Genomic DNA, 17,756 nt, shown 5'->3' on the forward strand with positions numbered 1-17,756 from the left:
ATTCATCCTAAAAACTGAAAAACATGCATGGCTCATTTGCGTCATGACGAAATTTATTTGCATTCAATTCGTGTCTGTATGCTCCCTTACCAATTTTTACATACAAACACACAAATACATTCGCATTTTTATATTTCAGACAGTCAACATTCGATGCACCGTAAAACATTGACCATCACCGATGACACTAGAAAGCGGTACAATGAGATGTGGCCTTGGCGACCGAAACATAACTAATCATACATTGACACACTGAGCTACAGAGAATTATAGGATAGAGAATCGGAATAGGGTATGTTGAGAGAATTACTTCCTTAAAAAACTAGGGAGAAAAAAGTCCTTCACAAATCATTCATATTTATCCATGATGTTTATACAAAGCCTTGATAATTAATAAGTAAATCACCTAATCACAAGAAAATACTGAGAGAGAGAGAGAGAGAGAGAGAGGAAAAAAACAGGCGCTTGGAAGTAATGCAGATTATACTATAAATACTTTCCTCTCCTTAAAAAGAACAAGGGTTATATTATTATGATCTAAGAGTTGAAATTAATAAGATTAATTCATAAAATTTTAAGCTCATCCTCTCCCTAAAATTCCCGTTGCGATTCTCGCTAATTATGTGATGGCAAGAGTGAGCAATCTCTGAGCGATAGATTTGTTATGACTCTCTCCTGAATTTTAACATTCTTTAAAGTATCTCTTGTTATCTGGTATACAAACTTCCTTAAAGACTTATTTCGGTTTCGAAATTGGCATCTGATATACTTCACTATTGAAAATATGAACTCACTTATGCATTAGCAAATGTAGCACAGCTGCAAGGTTGATGCTACATTTGTGCTGGGTTCGATTCCCGTCTAAGACGAGAGTAACATTATTAGTACTTTTCCCTGAAAGAGTGATTTAGCGGATCTCGAACGGAGGTAGAACAGTTTTCATCTCGAAAAACTGAGAAAGCTGCTCGATAACATATTTGAACATGCACTTAAACTTTGATGCTCAATTTCCATACTTCTTAATTGGCAGTAATTAATAAGTACGGAAATGATCGAAGAGAATCATAAAAAAAAAACGTTGTTTTGTTCATATAGCTGATTCCCCTGTGTCGATTATGATGTAGAATTCTATTTATTTTGTCAACCATTGGAAGAAATTGCTAATGATGTGTTAATATATTTTTTAAGATATGTGTGTTTTTAGGCGAGTTTTATTAGAGAGCACGTATTTTTCTACCGGAAAATTGGAGTTTTTCTCCAATTTTCCGGTAGAAAAAAAACTTTCGCCATTTCCAAGGTCGGTGCGTGAAAAAGTATAATGAAACCTTCATATTCTTTTTCTTTTGTCTTTTTCCTTATCCTTGTTGGAATCGACATGCTATTAGTTTTGCCATAATAGGTTAAATCCTATCAACTATCTGGCATGGTTTACAGTGGCAGCTACTGGATATCACATACCGTATATTATATCCGAAGATGTGTGTTACAGAAATGGAGAGCTGGGGGGGGGGGGGATACGTCCATATGAGACAACTCGACTCATCTTCAGTTGAAAAGTCCTTATAACGGTTCGGCATGTTATCTGCCCGTTATCTGGAGAATTTGAACAGGATTTCTTTCCCGAGCAAATGTGAAATTATTCAGCCGTGCAGATGCATGTATATGTAGTATTTATGCACGCATGCACAAATGTTTTGTAGTGATATATGACTAATGGCAAAACTTTAATAATAGCGAGAACTGGAGGACACATTCAGAAACCAGTTTTATATAAACCTAGTTAAGTGTAATTTCGAAAACAGAGGCTGACTCATACCTTTAAAAGAAGAATTTTATATATATACTCCCCCCCCCCTTCAGCCGAGTGATTTTACACTTAAATTAAGACCTTTCAAATTTGTAATGCAGTATGTGTATGTGGGAGGCGGGGGAGAGACGTCCTGTCCTTTAAGAGTTCGTGTAAGATTAAATCGAATTCAAACAGCATATTTGAATATAACAGAAAGAGCACTGTATTGAAATGAAAAATTCAGTGAACAAAAATTAAAACTAACATATTAGGTTATATAAACCTATTACCGGGAAGATGCTGGTAATAGGATAGCTTCTAACTACCTTCAGTTGAAAAGCCTTGATAAAGGCTCTTCGCTTCCAGTCAGGATTCAAACCCAGGTCTTTCCAACCCAACAGCTTCTTGGAAACCGACTCAGCCACGGAGCCTCTTTATTGAAGATACAAGTGAAAATAATTGCATTCATTTACCATTTAAAGAAAAAGACTGTTCGAAATCAACGTATTATTCAGTCAAGCTACCTGCTTTAAATATTGAAGGATTAAAAATAATGGCATTTTCATATAATTTCACTTAAAAATGTCATTAGTTCATTAATCTCAACCTCTACGCACATACAGCAATCCCTCGATTAATGCGCCTGTTATAAAGAATGCGCACTAATCGAGGGATTAGTGCGCATTCTTTATAACAGGCGCATTAATCGAAAACGCACTAATCGAATATAATAACCTATGGAAAAAAGCATAATTCGTTCCTCAAATTTCTTTTTTGAACCTTCATTTTTTTATAAAAAAATTAAGGTATGTCTCAGGGCCTAGGTAAAGGAAAATTATGAAGCTGAAAGACAATAAAACATATTCAGAATATAAATGTTATTATTCTACTTAACAAAGAATTGAGCTAACGTAGTTGTTTGGCGGGCATTTTGTTTCTTTTTTTCATAGAACCGCCGGTATGGCCCTATTGCCTCTACTCTTTTGCAAATTTTACTGTTTCTCTCTTCATCAGGGTCAGCCTCTAAGCATTGCTGTTTAAAAACTTCGATTGTACGAAAAATATTTTCACATTATTTCTGTGAAATCTCTTTTGACTAACTATCAGTGGTTAAATTTTCTTCATATTCTTCGGGATCTTCCCGCTGTGCATCTAAATTTAGCAGGTCGGAATCACTCAATTCTTCAGAATGAGATTTAATTAACTCTTGGACGTTACCTTTGAAGGGGAGAAAGAAATGAATGACGTAAGAATTGGTCGCCAACACACGAAATCATGTGCTTTATAGATAAAATTTCCCAACTGTTATGCAAGCAAAATAGTTACCACTTTAAAAACTACAATGATCATAAAAGAGAAGTTAATTTTCCGACGTGTAATAATAAACAACTCATCCCAGAAGACGGATTGATTACCCTATTATCGGAATGGATTCTCCTTTTTGTGACATATATATATATATATATATATATATATATATATATATATATATATATATATATATATATATATTACATAATAACTTATGGGAAAGAGTATAATTTGTTCCACAAATTTCTTTTTTGAACCTTAATTTTTTTATAAAAGAATTAAGATATGTTTCAGAACCTGGTTAAAGGAAAACCATGAAGCCGAATTCAATAAAACATATTCAGAATATAAATGTTACTATTCTACTTCTTAACAAAGAATCGAGCTAACGTAGTTGTTTGGCGGGCATTTTGTTTCTTTTTTTCATACAACCGACGTTATGGCCCTATTGCCTCGTCTACTCTTCTGCAAATTTTACTGCTTCTCTCTTCATCATCGAATCTTTTTCACATATCCATTTATTTTTTGCTCACTAATTCTTTTACTCATGATTAAAGCTTGGGAAAATACTTTAAAATAAAAAAAAAGTAAGGAAAACACACCCATATAACATTGCAAAGGAGGCACGAGATACGACCATCAAAGCGATATGTAATTATAGTACGCCCACACTTTTGTACAGCTTCGCTTGTCTTGGTGCCAAGAATAGTCGATTCATGCTGAAGGGAGAAAGAAATGAAGGACATACGAATCCGTCGTAAACACGCGAAATCATGTGCTCTATAGATAAAATTTCCCAACTGTTATGCAAGCAAAATAGTTACCACTTTAAAAACTACAATGATCATAAAAGAGAAGTTAATTTTCCGACGTATAATAATAAACAACTCATCTCAGAAGAGGATTGATTACCCTATTATCGGAATGGATTCTCCTTTTTGTGACATGCGCAGAAGTGTCGAAGGGTCTCGAATCTGTGGGCGTACTATAGCAGACAACATAAATATTGGTGGTAAATTTTGGAACATAGATACATAGTGTGGATGGAAGTAGTGTAGTAGGCCATTAAAAATAACTTTGTAAAATGCTTTAAATAGGTAACTAAATTATTTCATTCTAGTGAGTGATTTTTTTTAAATAGTTAGCCATAAAAATGTATAGATAGAAAATTTTTAAAATCTGTAACGTTTATTTTTAAAGGCTCACTAATTGAATTTGGATATCGAAAAAAAAAATGACGCACTAATCGAGGGATTACTGTATACCAGCTGTCCAACAGTTGATGTTTTGTTAATATTTTAACTAGTAGAAATTCATTAGGAAAAAAGATGATTACTATTTACTATTACCATTATTATTATTATTATCACCCTATACTAATGATTCCATTTGTTCGCAATATAAGATGTTTATCTACCTACTACCTACATATTCAGTCGTATCCGTCACCTGTAAAGTATTGCATACCTGTACTTAATTTATCTATCCTATAAAATGCCTTTGAATTATGTCTCTATCAAATTTCTTCTCATTGTTGTTGTAGATTTGATACAATGGTCTTTGTGTTACATTCGGATTATTTGCAGCGAATTAATGATGTATAGATTTTAACTTTTTTTCAACTCATTTTTAATTTTTTTAATTTTTTATTTGGGTGGAAAATCAATGCAGGGAAGAAATAATACGATCCTTATGAGAGTATGAATCAATATTTGTTTTTTTTTGTTTATTATTATTTATTTTTATTTATTTATATCAAGGATTAGTGAAAATTTTTTATATTTTCATTTATATCAAATGGAAGATTAGTGTAAAGAGAAGAAATTTGATAGATATAGAGAAGAGATTTTTGTAATGTATGTAAGAATAATAGAGAGAGGACAAGGATAATTCCTGAAAGTTTAGTAAAGGCATGATTAACAAGGGCAATCATGAAGATGAGAATTACCTCATAGGGAGTGGTTAGTGACTTACTAGTTCGTCAGAAGCAGTGTTGAGTGCAGCATTAATGAATGCATTCTAATGATATGGCATGATATGCATTGCTTGAGCTAGGAATTAGATGGGCCTCTCACGATGAGTCTTTGAACTCATTGGAGGAACACAAATAATAATTATTTAAAAAAAACAGCTGGACCTATAGTATTAATATCATTATATCATTAATGGATGCAGCGAGATTGTAAAACAACAAAAAACTTATTTCTGAATCATCAGTTCTGAACATTGAGAATTTAGCTTTTATCGGATACATTCTTCATTTTGAACCAAAAGAAATATTCCCCAAGAGACAGGTCCAAGAATAGCATTATTCTCTTCCTATTTTTGCACAAGGATATCGAAACGGGAAAAGTCATGTGTCTGGGAAAGGATACACGAACTTGAACACCTGCGTTTCATATGAAGAAAAGCGGTTTCGACCCCCCACCCCCCCTTTTCCCTTTTAGAAAAGGAATATTCATGGTGTATATAGTCACACATCACAGAATGTTGTTTATTAAGGATTTCCTATATTATGTAATTCAAAAAAGAATAAAATAATGAAAATATAATAATTAAATAGCTTATAAGGACAGCTGCAATAATTTTTGAAAACATGTTTGTAAGTAAACGAAAACATAAGAGGTAGATTTCTTCTTATGTTGATTAGCGTATACGGACTGATAAAGCTAACATTTCTTAAAATGTCCCTAATCTGGAATTTTCACTGAATAAATTTGAGATTTCAAACATCAAATATGCAAAATTCATTGGATTCAAATTAAAATTAGTAAATTTAAAAAATAATAAAAAAATGTCAGCCGGTTTACTGACGGATGACTTTATGTATTTACCGTAGTTTTTTTTTTATTTTTAGAAAAAGGTAATTCAAAATCCGAGGTCACTAATACTGTTTTAGAAAACTGCTTGTACGGCAGATAAAATCAAATCATGAACAGGATCTTTTGCAGCCGACTGTGTTGCGCATGACTGGAATAATAAGTTGAATACTTTTTCGAAAGAAATTGAAGTGTGTGTGTGTGGGGGGGGGATTCCATGAGTGTATGTGAGCATTTTGTCTTAAGCAACCAAACATTGCGAACTGACTTAAATCCAAGATAATATTCAACATTAATCAACCGGCAATTAGATGATGCTCGCGACTACACGTAAGTGTATACACTTATTCCATTATAATTACTATTACGTAGTTGTCACTTGAGTAAAACTGTGTAGGAGATATTATTTTGTATTATATAAGATAATGGGAAGTTTATTCGTATTTAACATTTTTACTACCTAAATATTCGAATATTTTTAAGCATTCATCATAATTATAAATTACAAATGATAAGCAGGAGCTGTCTTACCGACTGGATTGCTGGCTTGCTGATTGCCTAATTACCGTGTTGTGCTAATTACCATAATGACTCAAATGGATCAATAAAGTAATTAGCACTCTTTGCCAACTAGCATATTTTGTTGCGTGAAGAGAGCCATTTGGTTGTCCTCTTTCCCATTGCTTGGCTTCCTGTGCTCATTATCATTTAGCTTCCTTCAAAAAGGTTTTCTTTCATTTTTTTTTTTTTTATACTACGTGTGATTGTTAAATGATCACGTTGTTCCAGTAGACAATGCAAAATATCGGTCGCGTTATGAAGTGATATATGAATACGAAGTTCTCTGATAGCTGAGAGAGAGAGAGAGAGAGAGAGATTTTATGGAACTACAGAATATCAGTGTCAGGGCTATTGTTGTAATTCTACTATTCGTCGAAACCAGATAATTTTGCGCTCCTGACAAAAAGCAAATTATGCTTCTCTTTCACATTTTTTTCGCCCTGGGAGAAATGGCAACTATGCCCCTCTTCCATTGAAGAAAGCCTCTTAATTTTTATTATGAGATCGTAAGATCTCATAATAACTTTTTTAAAAAATTTTTATTAAAAATTTTAGAAAGCAGTATAGTTATGCAACATAACAAAAATAAATAAATAAAAATAAAAATGCATTGATTTTTACAGTACTGTATTTTTGTGTGAGTTAAGCTTCAGTGATGGCATACCCGATAATTCCCTGCATTGAACTGAATGGTGCGAGGTAGTAAATTCTTGGAAGAAAACAGCGTCAATAATACTACAGTATCTAGATTTCACGCGCCACACACAGCACAATGTTTGTAACATTGTGCTGACATTTATAATAAGAGGAAACCGTTGAGATACTACAGTCGGAATGGCAGATACCACTTGAATGTGACTTGTATTCGAATCCTATCAAGGATTTAAAAATTCAACCTCAGCTGAAGTCATAGCTTTACCAAAATAGCGGAGCCTCCGTAGCTCAGTTGGTATAGACGAGCCCTTTGGTTGGAAAGGACTCGTCTATACCAACCCGTGTATGATGTGAGGAACCTTTATCGGGCATTTTCAAACAAATGCTGAGTTAGCCAGCCTCATTTGTATGGTTTTTGCTCCCAGAAACTCGGTTTTTTCGTCCCTCAAAACAGGCAAACCAGCCAGAAGAACACATGCAATATACAAACACAGGACACTACGGAAATAAGGATTAGCCATCCTATTCCCTCGGATTTAGTTTCGAATGCCTGCACAGTAAAGTGTGGGTCTACGCATAAGCATAAATCAGGAGGATGACCAGAATAGCAAACACTATATACCAAAGAAATCTCTTGGTATTATGTCATGAAAAAAAAAAATAAATAAATAAAATGAAAATAAAAGCTTAACATGCGGGAAGAAGGGGGGGATAGTGATGGGGGAAATTGCAATACCGGGACTACTAAGCCAAGTTCACGGATAGTAAGCTACCTGTAAACAGAAAGTCTTGTAAACAAAACAAGTGGGAATTTGTGAATTTTTAATGAATAGATTTTAATATGACATTTGAATACTCTAATTTACTGCATTCAATATTTGATTGAAGCATTTCGTTGATTATCGAAATAAACATGTTAAAACACGAAAGGATGATGGTGGAAATCGGTACCGTTCAGCTTCAAATTTACCAAATCAACTTCTTATTCTTCTCTTTCATTCAATTTTTCCTCTTCTTTGGAAAGCGTTTTCATTCTTTTATTCATTCCACTTTTACTAAGAACTAGAAACACACTAACAGATTCCTCTTTGTTCCTAAGCATGTGTCCACTCACAACACTATATATATATATATATATATTATAATTACTGCTATTTCTTGAAAAAAAAAAAAAAAAAAGCTTCTTGATCTTCTGTGCATAGCAAATATTTTAATCAATAAATAATATTTAAATTTGATTGACTTTGCCAAAAGTGTTTTAGGTTCCATCGCGAGAACTAAAGAATGCTTCTTACTTTTTCATATTTAGGGAATTTATGTTAATTTTCATTAAAAAATCAGACATTAATACGTAACATAAAAAAAAATCTAATATATTTTTATATAAATAGTTGCGTCTGAGGTGTTCTCTGCTTGCTCCATCTTTTGGCACTAAGCTAAGTGATACTGATCGACGACTGTTGGATGATACGGAAACACAGAATGTACTACGTAGATAAGGTTGATTAACGTAAAAATTGCTTTCATGTTAATTTAGTGATTATTATTTAAAAAATATTAATAAGGTCTATTTCAATGCTTTTCGTAAAATAATCTTTAATTACTTGGGTTTCCCCTGTTCCTAGATGTAACTTACTTATTTAGATCAGTATATCTGTAAGGTATCTTTTCCCATTCAATTCCTTAATATTTTTACTAACCCCACATTTGGCAATTCTTCATAAATGGACTTTTTTTTTCACGATTACTTTCCAGGGGGGTATAATAAATTGATCTTTGAATTTACTGTGAGAAAATCCAGTTTGTTTTTAACATAACTCCACAATTGTCTACTCGATATGTTTATAAAAATCTTGGGGGGGGGGCTCTTTCCTTTTTTCATTTTTTAATATTTTCTAAACGTGTACGTACTCTAATAGTTTTGTCTTTTTGAACCTGTGCATGGAGTTACCAATAAACGGATTCTAATTCTCTCTCAAGACTAGAAACCAAAATAGAGAGGTTGTTGCTTAGCAACACACCCAAGAAACTAAGGTAATGGAATGGAATGTTTATGACAGACGAGTGAGAAAGAAAAAAAAAATAGTTTCCGGGAGCGAAACCAGCTAATTGACATTGCAGGTCTTTCTAAATTGTATATTTTTGATGCGAAGGAATATGCAGTTTGAGTCTATTTATTTGTACTCGTAATTTTGTTCAAGATTTCCGAAATAGATTTCTGAACTACTTCAGTTATCTTGGTAGCTAGATGAGGATTTTTTTTTTCATGCGGTTTTTTTAATCTAACGAAATAAAATGACGACTCAAAGAAATCACTGAAAAACCTAGGTCTGGTGTTGAGCTAGTGGAATCACTGATAATTGTATTTTCAATGCGTAAGTGTCTTCTGATAATAGCTTAACAACCATCCACCAAATTAATCGCGCAGTATCAAAGGAGACTGTCTGCAGATACATTGTCTTCAGTTTTATTGATCTGTGTTTCTTACTTTTCAAATTATGGCACCCGACGAACGAATAGCAAATAATAATAATAAAAAAAAAACCTCTCAATAGATTCGTCACAAGTTTGTTTTAAAAAATAATAATAAACATGCAATAAAAACAGTACGAATAAAGCTTAAAATCGCGCGCACATTGAAAAACGAAGATTTTGATCTAGTAGCATTTATTGTCAGATGATTCATAAAAGAAAAATTAAGAGCCACTGTTGCGTTAGAACAAATAACTGCAAGGACAAAATGAACAGGTAATTAGGCAACACAAAAGAAAACCGATTGAAGATTCAGCAGTAATTACGAATGTTAAACGAAGGGAAAAATATAAAAGTCTTTATGCAGCAGTTTGTAATATTGAAATGGTTACAAATGGTACTAAAATGGCGATTTGCAAGTGCTGACTTGCAAATATTTGTTGGTTAATTGCAATGCTTCATCCTGCGAATTATCTTCTCGTTAAAGATCAATATAAATACATTCCCCGACAAATACTTGTTTCAGCGCCATATATAGGCATCGCTTGTAGAAATTTTAAGGCAAACAGCTAAGTAGGAAATTATTAAATTAGCAGCAAATGACTAACATCTTTTAGCACTGACGAGTTACAGTAAGGGATCGATGTACTTTCTATGAAGTACGAGTTCTGAAATCTTGGTTCTGGAACGAAAGAAAAAAAAAAAATGCCATCTCTGTATGAGACTGGTTTTAAAAAGTCCCACAAAAGTCGTTACACTAAGTTTAAAGTATTTATTTTATTAATGACCACTTTTGAAACATTCAAATAAGAAGCTAATGCTCTTATAAACAATTCTTTCAATTAATTTTCTTTTTCTTTTTCTAGAGTTTTAATTTTTTTTTAATCCCAAATCCAAGCTAAACTGTGCCGTAATTTCTTTACAATTCGCTCATTGCTAATGAATAATAATGTTATTATTACTCTTCTTCGCTATGTTAATTGCTACTCTTAAAAATGTTACTTTTCATCTAGTATAACATCTGAAATATGAACATAAACCACACACATTTGATATAAAAGTTCAGAGCTCAGTTTAAAGTAGACGAAAATGTTTACTATTACTATTTAAATTGTTTAATATTTCCCTATTACCTAGTCGGACTCCCAGGTTGGAAAACACAGGCATAATGAAATATAAGGCAGTACAATACAGCAGTATATAACAGTTTAATACCGTGTATTTCCGGGGGAAAAAAAAAAAAACCTTAAAGACTAATTATATTCTCCGGTCGACATAGTTGTTTTTTTATTTATTTTATTGGTTGTGATTTTAGCTTAAGTTTTTGTTCCATTCACCACTCGCATTTTATGCTAACAAGCATAAAACGAAGAGTTAAACTGCAGCGTAATGTTCGAAATATAAATATGGTTCGAAATTATCTACTTACTTACTTTGACTAATGCGCATAATTAACTGGCCAATTTAAAGTGTCTCAAAAATTACCATTTAGACATACGTGTGCATGCAGTAGCATTTTTATGAATAGATAAAACGCGTGGTAATTACCGCTGATGCATTTAAGATTTGAAAATATTTTCTATTTTAACAATAATAAAAACTCAGACGGGATTTTTTTCCCCCTCTGCAAGAATATTCTTTCGTTAATCGTTCTCTTGATGCGAAAGTTTCTTTGAAAGCATCGTTCAATTCTTTCTCCAAAAACAGTGCGTTCTAAAATGTACTCCATTTGATATAGCGATCATAGCTGAGCGGATCATTTCTTTAATATGTAATGCGCCAAGCATAAAAGGCTTAAACCAACTTTTTTTTTTCTGTCTGTAAGGAAATGCAGTTCATTTCTTTACGTATTTTCAAATCCATTAAATTTTTCATAATTGGTAAAAACTCCATAGAAATGTTTCTTTCGTTGGGATTAAGGTAACAAAGTGCTCCATTTTCAGCATAATGACACGGATACGACACAAAGAGAAAGAAAGCGATCTTATTTACTTATTGTTTTCCTAGAATTTAACTTAAAAAATAAGAAATAGCATTCCGCGAAGAAATTCATGTTCGGCCTTGGAGGTTTGGCAAACTGCAAAAAATGACGTCAATAAAGAAACTTTAATTTAACAAAATGCAGAACGTGATGATCTCAATCTTTGAGATCATCACGTGACAAATGACGCCATGTAATTGCTCAAATAGATAACCTTGAATGATGTAAAGCAAGAAGGAATAGGAACTGGAAGTCATTAAATGATGTTTTTGTGACATTAGCGTGGCCGGAGATTTAACAAACATAATTGAAATTCTGTTTATTTTCATACAGCACAGATCTATTTTAACTTTGATTTTATTACCTCTTCTGATAAAATAATTCGCTCGCTTTACCTCTTCCTTCCATCATATACTTAAAAAAATTGTAAAAAAAAAACTTGAATTTATTAGTTGTATTAATTTGCGTAAATTACATAAATGTTATATTTCTGCATTTTTAATATACAGAAATGTAAAACTTGAATAACCTTCGAAATATCTGTACATTTATATGACAATGGATAATTTGCCACATTTCTTGAGCAGTTTAACGTGAAATATAATTATCACCTAAGAAATCAATAGTGCTGTTAAAGCAATGTTCCACATTATATGCTAACCTTAACACTGGTTTTCAAATAGGATGTTAATGCATGCTCGGTGAGTTCGTTCGCTTAAAATTAATGTAACAGCTAACGCAATGAGGCAGGTTGTGTGGTTAATCAATGTTGTATGTATTCACTAAACAACTTCTTTTTGTAGATGGAAACTCTACAACTACCTCATGATCACGCTAATCCGGCATCAGTGAAAAGATCTTAGGAAATACATTTGGATGTAAAACGTTAAACATACAAATAGCTTGAATAGAACAGCAATGGAGTATACAAGTGTTCTCATTGAACTTTTCAGTTTTCATTCTGTTCTAGAACCTACGTTCTACTCTCCAAATAGCAGACTTTGTGGATTCACATCCCACCATGGGCATTGATGGTTGTTGAATGTCTTTATTGTCTTTAGGTGGGAGATGATTTTCGTCGTGTATCGAGGCTACTACCCTACTTATTTGAGATCTCTAGTGATTTGAAAAAGTCGTCTTTGGAATAGGATTTCCAGATTATCAAATATTAGTTCATTAGCTTTAATGATGTACTATAGGATTACAGCCTTTTCATTGGTCAGATTCACATTTAAAAAATGTTTTAGTGTCTTTCGATGTACATTCTAACTGAAAATCTCTACAACAAACCTCTTTTCTTTACTTAAAATTAAGGGGATATTAAATCCCACATAGTTTTAAAACCGAATAAGAAACTCAAAGATTGGAATCAGAGAGTTTCTTGCCGAATACAGTAAACTATAAAGTATCGGCGACACTAGCGTGTTCGGCAAGTATTCGGCAAGAAACTCTCTGATTCCAATCTTTGAGTTTCTTATTCGGTTTTAAAACTATGTGGGATTTAATATCCCCTTAATTTTAAGTAATGTTTTCATTGCCGAAATGAAGCTTATTAGCTCTTTATTCTTAAGTAACTTAATGGTTGCACCTGTTTGGAAAACTCGTTCGCAGAGTATATAAGTTCTTTTCGCTATACACTTTGGTATTAGGTCTAGCTACTCACTGATGAAGCCTCAAAAAAGGCTGAAACCGGTCTGGGTAGTGACTTCCCTCCATAATGTAATAACAGCATACATTTCCTAGGAAATGTGTTTTTACATTATGGAAAATACCTAAGAATAGAGATCTGAACTTCCCCCACCTTCACAACGAGTCGTCCGGTATTGTACTACGTACTAGGATCACTTGCATTGGCTAACGCTAGTGTCGCCGATACTTTATAGTTTATTATTCGGCAAGAAACTCTCTGATTCCAATCTTTGAGTTTCTTATTCGGTTTTAAAACTATGTGGGATTTAATATCCCCTTAATTTTAAGTAATGTTTTCATTGCCGAAATGAAGCTTATTAGCTCTTTATTCTTAAGCCTCTTTTCTTTCCTATTTTGTCATGCTAAACATGGGTATCCCCCCCCACACACACACACGAATACTGTCTGTAAGTTTTGTGCAACGAATAAAGTCTTTAATAGTGTTTTAATATAACTTGAAGAGTATTTTTTAGGTGATTTAACGTTAGAAAGAGAGGAGGGGAACTGCGATGTAAGGATGTGTGTAATAATCATCTTCCTGGTGATTCAGTTATCTCCAAAGAAGTATTCAGTACCGAAATATTTAATAACTAATAGTTTTGTTAATCAATAGTCTATTTAATAGTTTCTGACATAACTAGCCAGATTCGCTGAAGACTTTTGTTGGCTTTTCTCTTTATTTTGAAAAAATAAAATAAAATAAAAAATCGAAAAATTGCAAAATATCACCACACATTTGATTGTTAATGATAACGTAATTATCAGACTATATAAGACATAATTGTAAGACTATACACTTAAATTAGGTAATGAAATAAAGAAAAAATGCATTACTAATATTTCGTGATGAGTATCTCCTTGCATCATCAGAGTGAGCATACTGTGAGCTATTTAATTTACATGAGCAATAACTTCAGTAGTTCACTGTATATTTCACTCCGATGATGCAATGAGACATCACGAAATATTAGTGATTTATATTAAAATCTGTATTTCATTACGTAATTTCCGTGTTAAGTCAGTTAATTACCACGATACATTTTAAAAGTAGTTCTCTCCCTAAAATATAAATAACTTTTTTTTCTATTAAAAAGTTCTCTTAGAACATTTCAAAATATGCTTGTAAGGTGCTTAACGATCTTGAACTTAGAAGAAAATGAGTTAATTTCTAGTATATAAGCATCGCCATTCCTCTCCGTGAGCCAGCGAATTTTGCTGCAAAATATTAGTGGGGGAAATGATGCTGAGAGAACTTAAACACACGTCTTCAGACGTTACGATGACTAAGCACTGACAGACGTCACCATTATCTTCCCTAATAATAGATGAGGTGATGCAAAACGAAACAGGTTTTGCAGTTTAACTTTCAGTGTATTTTTAACAGTACGTTTGTCCGTATCATAAACTGTTCTCTAAAATAAAGAAGACAACAGCAACAATGATCTATTTCTTTAATAATAATCAAACTGAATAAATAGAAATTCCAGGACGTGTTTGTTACATCTTAACATATAAATTTCCTTGAGATTCTGTAAACTCTGGACATCTTTAATTTTATAAATCAGATAACATACAACCCTCTTCCTCCTTTAATGTTATGTTTGTTAACTATCTACAACGAATGAAAAGCTACAATGAGATTTAAACACTTGTTGTTGTTTACAGTATGTTTTTTGCTTCGTTTCCAACCAAAGGGCTCGTCTATATCAATTGAGCTATGGAGGCACCTCTGTCTTTATAGTCTGCTATATCTGTCAGTGCCTCTGAATTGTTTTTGTTTCGTGCAATGAAAACTAATTTCCGGAAGAAAATCCTACAGCCTCGGCACTCTAATCAAGAAAAATTACCTTATCACTTTATTCTTTAAAGAACCTTATCCTTTAACGTCCTACCGATAAATAAAATTAGGCCTTAGCAATTATTAAAATAATTTTTATAAAATAGTTTTTATATCCAGAACTTCTGTGAAAATATAGAAAAAAAAATTGCATGACAGTGAATTAATTAAGCTCATTATTTCTAATGTGATATAAATATTAAATTTATTTCGCAGTAAAATATTAGATTTTACTGCAAAATAATATCAATGCAGACTGTAGTGTTTATAATAATACAAACAGAAATGCATCCGGTATAAACATAAAAGTATAAAGACAACTTGTGAAAGCTAGTGGTGGCTCCATCTGGTGACAAAAGTATACAATGTTTCAAAATATATCCGATTTGTAAATGAATAGCAAATAACTAAATGTTTTTAGGGATGACAAAAAAATCCATTAATAATTCAGTTGATACAAAAACGAGCAAACTTGTTAAATAAATAAAAGAAAACAGTAATGAACTTGAACAGCGGCTATTTAAAAATAATGAAATATGACCAGTTTAGATTAATCTTTAATGTGATGACTAAAGACATTATATTAACATAATCGCTATTTCAACTTGCTGTATAAATTCATGATAAGTTGCAAAATAACAGATTATTGTACAGTAGTAAAATGACTGCTGATTTATTTATAGCATTTTATTTTATTTTTTATAACAACGAAAATTAGACCAGACATACTAATCACATATAAAGTGGAAATTAATAGCATTAAATATGATGAGTTGGAAAATGACTGTTCGATCAATAATATTTTCTAGCTCATCGGACAAATATTTTTTGAAAGAGGTATGACTATGGGTTAGGAACGTGATAAGATAAACGAAAATGAGAAGAAAAAACGGAAAATCTACTGACCTCAACTACACACATAAAAAAAAAAGTTTACTTTGTTATTATATTGGGTTCTTTTTAAAGTGGTTTGGAAGTTTCACAAATTTAAAGAAAATAATATCAATTTATTGAAAAAAAATTAGACAAATCTGACACACAGATATTGTAGAGAAAGATTTGTTATGTAAAGAAATGTCACAGTTTTTCACCATTTATATGTGAGAGACCGTCCATATGATTTATCAAAGAAAGCAGGGGGGACATCGAGGAAGATGTAACAGTCAATGTACGTGCTTCAGCTATAGCTGTCAGTAAAAATGATGGTAGTGGACATGTCAGTGATGTGCCGCAAGTAAGATGTTTTGCTACTTCAGATATAATTTAGAGATACTTTATAGAGATGTTAAGATCTTTGTTTTCTTGAGAAATTCTCGAGCAATATTGTATGTAACTGTGATCTGATATCAGTACTATATATGTTTATGGCAGAGATCATTTTGAGTTTAAAAACACACACACACACAAAAGTTATTTCATATGAACATAGTTTCAGTAGTAACGGTCATGGAGCTATGCCTGTTTGAAAAAAAAAAAAAAAAAAAAATTCAGTGACGTTTTCAATTTTTCAAAGAATTAAGCAATACGTACCTGGTAAACATTTTATTCGAGAATTGGCAATTTGCGTTTACATTCTTCTCTAAAATACCATCCTCTGATTAATAACTAGCGAAATGAGTATGTAGCTTGCAATTTGAGCCTCAATATGTGATAACCACGACCTTCGGTTGGAAGACGTAAGTTCAAATCATCTCGGATGCGAAGAACCTTTATAAGGGCTTTGAAAGTGAGGGTAAGTTAGCCAGTCCCATATGGAAGCGGTAGGGTTTTTCTGCCAAGAAACTTGGGTTTTTCATTCTGGAAATTAGGCAGATTGGTCTCTGCGAAAACACATTTCCTAACTTTCCTATTACATCTGAACTTACAGATAGACGAGATGAATCCGAAATGCATTACGGCGCTACAACAAAGTTCTCATGTATGTGAAGGGACCTCCGTATTTCTAGAGAATGCAAAGTAGAATATTTTAAATTGGTTCAGTGATTACCAATTTTACTAGCGCAATTTGTCTTTTGCGATGAAGTTCGCATCACAACAACGGTGTGAATGATACTTGCAGGCCGCATGTATTATTGCCGGAAACGAATCCTCATACCACTGTGGAAAGTAATATTCGTCATGCATCGATGTTATGTGTATTTATTATCGAAGGTAGTCTTAGAGGAGTTTTGCAGGACCAATTGCTGTACTGTTAGTTGATGCATTGATGACTGGCTACAAATCATATCGATATATTGGTTTAAGAAGATTGCTGTACTTACCTGTAGTAAAGATCTAACGGCCATTATGTCATCACTGATTTAATTATTTTTTAATACCTCCTTCGGGAAACCACCCACGAAATATAGAACTATAATGTAGAGTAATGCAGAAATATAAACCCTTAGGAATTTTTAGATCTTTTAAACGGAAGTATAATGTAAAATGTTTAGATGCTGAATAATTTAATTTTTATGATATTTAGAAATCTGAAAAAAAGAAAGACACGTGTTTGGATGATCTCTCAATATCGAAGTGGAAGTTTTTTATTCTAACATATCAGTTAGTATGCTGGGAATGCTAAAATTAGAACTGCAGGTTAAAATTTACAAAAATAAATTCTGTAGATTAGCCAGGTTGGAAAAACAAGAAAACATTTAAGAT

This window comes from Typopeltis vanoorti, chromosome 14, assembly GCF_054136105.1.
Source record: "Typopeltis vanoorti isolate ZY-2024b chromosome 14, IOZ_Tvanoo_1.0, whole genome shotgun sequence".
NCBI classification, from domain to species: Eukaryota; Metazoa; Arthropoda; class Arachnida; order Uropygi; family Thelyphonidae; genus Typopeltis; species Typopeltis vanoorti.